Source organism: Lissotriton vulgaris, chromosome 8 (assembly GCF_964263255.1).
Source record: "Lissotriton vulgaris chromosome 8, aLisVul1.2, whole genome shotgun sequence".
Lineage (NCBI taxonomy): Eukaryota > Metazoa > Chordata > Amphibia > Caudata > Salamandridae > Lissotriton > Lissotriton vulgaris.
The window spans coordinates 977,085,030-977,092,440 of NC_141696.1; positions in this window are offsets into that span (position 1 = coordinate 977,085,030).

Consider the following 7,411-nt stretch of genomic DNA (forward strand, 5'->3'; position numbering starts at 1 on the left):
TTCACTTGGTTGGAAGAGCTGCTAAACTCCGTGAATGATAAAAACAAATTATCCCGCTTGACGACAGTATCTTTACTCACTATAAGATGCAGGTTTTTACATTGTTTTAATGTGCCCAGTCCTGATCTAAAACCATATTGTGTCCCAGATGGAACATTGCTGTATTTTACCCAACTCTGAATCCTTTGTAAAACACTGGTACATTTACAGCCAAAAGTCATGAAGGTGGGATTATTGAGTTACACACTGAATAGCATTGGAGTTATTTTTGTGGGCACCTCCTGTAACTCCAGCGTAATGGATAGGGGATAAGAGGGTGGTGGAATGTCTCTATCCAATGCTGACTGACTCTCCAGGTGATAATTTGACTTAAAATGCTGAACCTAGTCTTCTGCCTTGATGTGTGTTACAGATTCGGCATTCACCCCTGTGTTAAATGACTGTGAATATTCAATTTACCAAAAAAGGTTAGACTCTCCAAGAGAATATGAACTGACCAAATTCTCCCAAGCTACATCTTTTAGCTTCAGCCTCCTGTTCTTTTCGGAAATTGTGTAAATAGCTCTGTAATTCTCAATGTCCTCTTGATCCCTTGGGCCATTATTTAAAACTGACTGCAGGTACCTGTACCTATTCACAGCATTGCAGTGCTTATTAAACCAGTTAGGCGGATCAGGGTTATAATTTCTCACAGGGGTGAGCAGTTCTTTCATGAAGATAAAAGCAATGTCAGTAAAAGCATAAATAATAGAGGGGTTGTATTTCATATGCCTAACATTTGTTTACTAAAGGAATGTTGGCCCTTTTAATATTGATAAGAAGCTGTGGCATGCCTTCCAACATTGCCTCAGCTCCATGTGTCTTGTTTGTATGATATTGGGTCCTTACTTTGAGTAGCCTAACAGCAGGAGGAGTGTGACTCTACACTGGAGTATCTTTCATTGTAGAAATGTAACAGTAAAAGGTGAACATTTCTAGGCCAAATAATCCAAAAACTGTGGATTTCTTGGTGTGAATGAGGACCAGAGTGGCTTTACACTCCAAGGACAACTTGAGCAAGGTTATAAAACCCTGCTACCTCTACCTGAAGTAGAAGGACTGGAGGGCAAACAATTACTAAAGTACCCATCCTAGGTAATGTGTTTCTGAAGCTAGGTTTCTTGCAATAAAGTTGTGTTGCACTTGTTGATATATATTAGGTCACCCTCATCCTCCATTTATTTTTATGCTAAACCAGCTATATTCCTTCAGATCAAATTTGCTACAGATGGTTCAGTAACATTGGGAATTTGCCTAGACCCTTCTTTGATACTGATACTATGATGGGCTAAACTTACACAGTTAGAGGTTTGATTATGGAATGATGAACCCGGTGTATTACTCAGCTGTTTTCATTTCCCACATTTGTCAATCCTCTTGGCTCTGATCATAAGATAAAACAATTATGTGTTGTGATGGGTATAGGTAAGGTATGAATAGGGGAGTGATTTGCACCTGGGGCCGAGGCTACATTATGAGCTTGGAGATGGCTGTAAGAGACCAAATTGTAATACATGACCTTGGACATCAATTAAACAGCAAGGGCGGTCAGGTGATAGGATTTTATGAACCAGCCTAGGAGACTTGAAAGTAATCACTATATAATCTCCCCTATATTTTTGTAAGAGGTCCAACCATGGCCACTCTCCTTGCAAATAAAAGGTCATAATCTGTGATATTAACATTGGGGTTTCTTGCCAGACAAATACATGCTTTATTCTTTAACCAAGTTGTAGATTCAACTATGTTGGGAGACAGCATAGGTACATTATTTAAGATTTCCACATGGGCCAGGCATGTGGCGAGAGATGAAGGTGAGACAAGATGGGAGGTAATTTATTGGCCTTAGGGTACCCATCGGTCTTCAGGCCCCAAAGTCTTCAAAGGCTGGTCTCCTATGTGATCCATCCCAGTATGCAAATTTGCATCCATTATTATCTAAATGCTACTCCCTCTCACCTGCAACAGTGGTAGTTGACCGTTTGCCAGCACAACAACCAGCATGGGGCTGACTGGCCAAAGGTGTACCAGTGGCCAATTCAGCTGGAAAATAATTGACCTGGGCAATAGTGGAGGCGGGAAAAGTATTGTGACACAGGGCCCTAGCTACCTCACCTTTGGGTTGTATATGGCAAGATATAGAATTAACTCCCAAAATAAGAAAGGGAGCCGAGAAGATCCCAAATGCTACAGGCCGATTTCTTTAATCGATGTTTCAGCAAAAATACTAGGGAGGGTGATATTAAATCGGCTAACAGAGTGGACCGAGGAACACCATACCCTAGTGGACACTCAGTATGGTTTTAGATGTGGTAGATCAACTAGCGACCAGTGTTTGAACCTATATCTGTTAACTGCTAAATATACCAAAGCCAGCAAGGGCACTGTTTATATGGGGTTTATGGACCTGGCAGCCGCATTCGACAATGTCAACAGAAGTAAACTATGGGCGATGATGGTCACGATGGGCATGGAAGTGGAGCTCATCAACATCCTAAAAGAGCTCCATTGGAACACTACGGCTAAAGTGAGATTTAGCCCAGAGGGGGGACGTACGGAAGCTTTCCCTTGCTTAGGAGGAGTAAGGCAAGGTTGCATCCTTGCTCCGTTTCTTTTTTCGTTATATATCAATGGATTAGAAAGCTCCCTCATCTCCCTTGCCCTGGATTGCCCAAGAGTAGGATCGCATCAAATCCCAGTACTTTTGTACGCGGACGACGCGGTGCTGCTGGCCCGCACACCGAGGAGTCTACAACAGCTGGTAAACGGTTCCGTGGAGTTTATGGCTAACCTGGACCTTGCAGTAAATTTAAAAAAGTCTTTTGTCATGGTGGCTGGCAAAAAACCAGCTAAGAAGCCAGTGTTCAAGATAGGGACACATACTCTTGAAACAGTTAACACCTTTCCCTATTTGGGCCTTTTGTTGGATAGTGACATGCATTTTAAATCGCTAGTGGAAGAACATTGCTCAAAGCTCATATCCTCCAATGGGGCAATTTTAAGTTTTGCGAATAGACTTGGCCGGTGGTGTCCTGAACAAATAATGACGCTGTATGGTTCGATCACCACGTCAAAAGCAGTATATTGAGCTGAGGTGTGGGGATTCAAGGACCCGACAAAATTACAAATTGAAGAAGACAAGTTCTTCAGTAGAATCCTCAAAACTCCATAATCTACCTCCTCAGTCATTGTGCACCAAGAATTGGGGATGGGGTACATCTCGGACGAGGTGAAGATTAGGCCTTTCACCGCTTGGATTAGAATATGGACTAACCCAGAGGCTGAATTAACCAGGGAAATTGCAAAAGAGTGTCTGCTAAGGGACAATGCACTCCAAATCCCCTGGTTGAAATATGTTAATGTTACTCTGACAACTATTCACCAGTCTCATTTGTTTCTTGATCACGCGTTGATTACAAACAATTGTAAAACGACAGTGAAGAAACTGTTATTAGAAAGCTTTGCAGCTGCCAGACTAAAAGCGGGGATACTTAAGAGATCAGTAACAGCACATAGCCTGGTAGACAACGGGGTGGGCATGGAACCCTATCTGGTTTTAATGTATAATCAACAGGACAGATTTTTAATGTGTCATTTTAGGCTCAATCTTTTACCTAATATTTTAGCCTATCCTTCGGGCTTTACTGTAACGATAGAGCAGAAGGGTGCCTGCGGCTGCGACAATAGGTCTCCGCAGGACACCCTTCATTTTGTACTTTTATGTTCATTTTATCAATTGCCTAGTCGTCGATTTCTGGTCCACATACTTAAAAGCCAGAAAATACGCCATGCGAAAGCAGCCCTGTTGTTTCTACAAAAAGCAAATGAGACGTATACCCTGTGCGCCATTTCAAGTTTTCTAAAAATAGCTGTTAGATTAAGAAACACAAGAAATTAACTTTAGCACGAACCTCATCGTCGAATCATTGTCCATGTACAATGTGCCCAGTCAATGTTTTAATCTTTTTAAATAGTCTTAAATGTTCAGAAATGTAATTTAGTAACATTTTATGCACTGTTTACCATGTATTTTTATGATGATTTTTAATTATCGAAATAAAAAACGAACTGAACTGAACTGAACTCCCAAAATATCAATTGCTTACTCAATATGATCTATATGCTCCACTAAAGGGCTTAAGCAGGATTCAATCACTCATTTTAATTTTACAAATATATTGTCCCAGCACAAACTCCCCCAACTCTATCCTAAGCGGTTCCAAATAGGATACCCTCAATAAGAGTGTTAGATCTGTTAGAGTTATTACATGCAATGATGGTGTTTGGGGTCCTGTCTCCTCTTTTCTTGGACTTTGCCTGAGGACCAGTATCACTTCTGGTAGATGAACCCAAGTCCACAGTCTCCACTTACTCCCGGTTAGCACATGATGCATGCTAAATGGGTCTACTCGCCTTCTAAGACATGTTTCAAACTCACCCGATGTGGCTGGGAGCTGACCTTTGCTGTCCTCCTCCAGGTCTATTTCTTTGGAGGTTACATCTACCGCACTACCCAGAAAAGAGTCCAATTTGAACCCCTTGGCTCTGAGCTCAGTTAAAAGCAACAAACATTCCTCTTGTCTATAAATTCTTTTTACATTATTTTTGTCTATTGGGAGTCTTAGGAAAAAAGGTGAAAAAATTGGCTCAAGTTTAAGGACCTCATATCTCTTGAATCATCCTTTGAATACCAACTAAAGTGTATCAGGCAGCTATAAGACACTTGGGTCAGGAGTGAAGGCTGCCCGGATGAGGACTAACTATGTCAATTGATTATCTCTAATGTTGGATTTCTCTCGAGTCTTCAAAGCCTTAATTAAAACCTTGTCTAAAGACATCGGCTTCTATTATGTACAGTCAAGTGCACCTTTTGAAGGCGGTAGGAGTCTGAGCCTGATTCAAGAACACCTGTCTGATCATTCAAAATATGGGATAAGATGAATTTTTGTGAAGAAAATAAGAAATTACCACTTACCTCCGGTCTCTACCTCCAGAACAAAGACCATGCTACCACCCTTGTGTGAGGTGTTCTGTCTCTGCTTTGACACAGTGAATTGATGAACTCTTAAAATTGGTCCTAATACCCCAGTTTGTCAACTGACACTATTTTCATAACATCATTATGATAAGAAGAATAGCATGATATAAATCAGAAAGAATTAGGTTTCATGGTGTAACAGACAATGTGATGTGAAAACACACAGTCCAGAGCTATTTTCTGTCAGCAAATATCAGTGGAAAATTAACATTTAGAAAATACCTAGAAAATAGCCTTTGGTCTATGTTAGAGAAATATACATCTGTGTTTTAAAATAGGCTAACCTTTGTTATTTTTAGTGGGTGAAATACATAATGTGTTATACTATGAAGAGTTTCCATTAGACACACATGGCGTCAACACAGTGAAAATACTGACATTTTTTGTAGCAGTAAATTAGTATAACTGTGATATCACTGTTGAAAAACTTAGAAAGATTTATTTCTTTACTAGAAGTAAAACAAATGAGGTATACTGGGCTCAGAGAGTCCCTAACATGCAAGATTGGAGAAGGCTAATTGCATGCTAGGTGATCAGTCTTATGTTAATGCCCAAACCACTAGAAATAACCGGGAACATCATAGAGGCAAACGCACAATCGATTTAAGGAAGTTGAAAATGTATCATGTAATCAGTTGTGCCTCCTTTTTCATGGCTATTAGCAATTAGTGCCAGCCAATGGACAATACTCTATTGGCTGATGCTAGTTTTTAATCTGGTGATAAACCCTCATCTCATTTTTCCTGCCATATCTACCAGCAATAACGGGGATGGGATCTCCTTCACATTCCACAAGTTCCACCTTGTAGAATTCCCTTGTGGCACAGTTCCCTGCCTGGAACATAGAATGTGTTGTTCTGGCAGTTGCTGCCTTGGAGATGCCTAAACGGGATATAATAAATGAAGTACTTACCTACCTTGAAGTTGTACTTTTTTTCATTAGCGATGAGTTGTCCCATCGTCGGCCTTCCCTTTTTGGAGCGGACCTGCTTCTTTCCAGCTGACGATTGGAGTCCTGTTTCTCCAGTGTGGCGTTTTCTACCCCGCAGCATTTCATTTCAGTTTCGCCATCCTTGTGAACTCCTGTATTGGTCCGGCTGCAGTCCTGGTCACTCCGATGTCGATTTTGGCTATTTCTAGCCATTTCAAGGTAGTGTTTTTTTGTTGTGGGCGTGCATGCCCGAAGCAATCTGCTGTTGCTTCTCACGCCTTGCCCTAGTGACGAAGTCTCAGCCTGACATGCTGTGTGGCCCTGCCTGATTTGCCTGATGTTTCTCAACGCAACGTCCCAACATTGCGTGCGGCCATTTTGAGGCATTTATTTCTTCAATTGCACGTTACTTAGCAACAACAGTGTTGCTTTCACACTGACGCGCACAGCTGTTTCTTTCGATTACCACGTTTCTTCGTTGGTGCACCAGCATAGCAATCTTAGTGCTGCTTTCACTGCTGATGTGCCAAGCTGTTGACATTCATCATACGCACACATTTGATGGAATATCCCAGATGTACACAGCATATTTTCATTGTTATTAGCATTATTCTTTCTTTATTAATGTGCACAGCTACTTTTACCACAAGATCTTGTTTGCCTACTTTTATGATGCTCTCACTGTATCGATCATAAGGAGTATCATATTATACCTTGAAATTAGTTACAATCCTGTGGGCAGCAACACACCCATGCCCTGTTTTAGCATGGATCTCGTTACAGCTCTGCCACCCTTCTTACAATCTCCTGGTTCTCCTCCCATTATATGGCAACAATGGAAGGATAGATTTGAGAGTTATCTGGAAGCCATCGACTGTGACACGTTCACCACAAAGAAGAAGAAAGCACTTCTTATGTACAATCTTGGTGCTACGGGCAGAAGCATTTTGAAAACATTGCCTCTTGAGGTTATCAGCACTCGTGTAACAATGGCGATTCTCTGATCATTGATGACTATGCATCACTGATCAAAACTTTGGATAAAAGGTTCAACCCAAAGAAGAAGGTTGTACTTGAGCGTCATAAGTTTCTACAACGTGCCCAGGTTCCTGGTAATACTATTGACGATTTTCTTTCTGTGCTCAGAACTCTTTCTGTTACCTGTAACTACAGGGAATTTAGAGATGAAATAATATGTGAACAATTATTTGAGCGCACATATAACAAAAAAATTCAAGAGAAGCACTTGTCATCAGATGACCCTGATCATGAGACAGCTATTACTCTTGCAGGGAGCATTGAGCACTCTCAATTTTGCATTAAGGAAATGTGCAAATCTCAGCCTACCAAAGTTAAACTGTTGTCAGCAAAACAGAGAGTTAAGACTACCAAAATTCACATTG